Genomic DNA, 1807 nt, shown 5'->3' on the forward strand with positions numbered 1-1807 from the left:
TTTCTTTCTTTCTTTCTTTCTTTCTTTCTTTCTTTCTTTCTTTCTTTTATTCAAGTGAGAATTGTGGACTTTAGATGATCATTTGTAAACCATCAAATGTACCGTGAGTTTCAGTTGTGAGCAGATGCAAATAACACATTCAGTGAAAAGTATTTATAATGTAAAGCATATGAACTGTACTGTAGGGAGAAAAAGATCATTTGGAGTCCTAAAAATAGGCTTCAGTTTCTGGCTATTCAAACTCACTGAGCTGAAAGAACTCACTCAATGAGCAGGAAAGGCTGAGTCCTGCTGTAGACCTGCCACACAAATGTAAATGTTTGCCACATCCTCACACTGCCCTTCCTGATTCACCTGGGACTCAGTCATCCCATTGTTATACACTCACATTTTCCCCTGTCACTGAGAAGTGACTCTTTGTGAGTCCTTAATTCCAGATCGGTAGCTTCATGTGGCATCTTTCTTTTGGAATCCACCTTTTGCTTGGTTTTGCTACAGTATCTTGGTCACATGTTTGTGTCTCTCTGCCCAAGTCTTTCTTGAGAGTATAAAATAATGTCAGCCACAATGGATGGCCAGTCTTCTGGCTCCAGACTCCAGAGGTACTTCTTAAGTACCTCTTCCTACTACATACACTGTTCCATCTCCTTTGGGTTGTAAAAAGAAGAGGTTGGCCTCTTGGAGGGTCTGTTAATTGCTTCTGTAGTATAGAGTTGTCATGATGGCAAATTTTAGGGCTGGGATGTAGCTTAATGATGGAGAACATGTCTAGCATGCACAAAACCCTGGGCTGAACCTCTAATAGTTCAAAAGCAAGTAAGAATGGGTTGGAACATAGTAGGTATTAAAGTTCCCCCCCCCCGTGTGTGTCTGTGTGTGTATATGTATGTATGTATGTGCGTGTCTGTGTGTGTTTTCATACCTAGTGTTACATTGTGTAGGCTGACCTTGAGCTTCCTATGAGGCCAAAAGTCATCTTGAACTTCTGATCTCCTGCTTCCATTTCCTGAGTGCTAGGATGTACCACCATGCTCAGTTTACATAGACCTGGGGATAGAACTCAGTATTCCTTAGTGTGAAACTGAGCTACACCTCAACTCAGTGTACGGAAATCTTAGTGTGATCCTCAATAGATGACTACTTAGTAGTACATGGTAGCTATTATTGTTATAATCATTACTAAATCAGCCAGAATTCTTCATATGGAATGATAGTTGTGTTTTGTGATGCAGACAAGGTGCCCAGGGATCTCTGCACTGCTGTGTGAAGATATGCACTCCATGCATCATTTGTTTGCAAGCCTCTTGGTTGTGTCTTCCTGTACTGTGTTGCTACTTCTTGTACTTGTTGCAACATTTACTCTATGCTGCTATCTGGCTGTTAGCTCGACTTTTCTCCCTGCTGAACTATGGCTTCCTAAGGGCTTTGCCTTTACGTATTTAAGAAAAGAGTAAACTAGGAAAAAATGAAGCAGGAAACTAGTATGTGGTAATAGGGATCTCCTAACTCAAGGCCTCTGTGCTTGCTCTTCCCACTGTCTTGAATGTTCACAGACCACATAGTTTGAATATTCAGTTTTGTTCAGAAGACTGAGTTATCAGGTTTCCTGACTATCTTGTAGGAAGGTTATCACTTCTTAGTTTTCTGTCCCTTTCCTCTACTCTTCCTTTATAGCATCTGCACATCCTGTGTATTTGCTCACTTACTGTCTCTGTTGCCTACTGAAAAGGAAAACATCTTTTCAGTCTCATTGTCTAGAACATTCCTGATATGTGGCCTCTTGGCTCGAAGGAGCTGGATGTTTATA

This window comes from Grammomys surdaster, unplaced genomic scaffold (genome assembly GCF_004785775.1).
Source record: "Grammomys surdaster isolate TR1022 unplaced genomic scaffold, NIH_TR_1.0 124938, whole genome shotgun sequence".
Lineage (NCBI taxonomy): Eukaryota > Metazoa > Chordata > Mammalia > Rodentia > Muridae > Grammomys > Grammomys surdaster.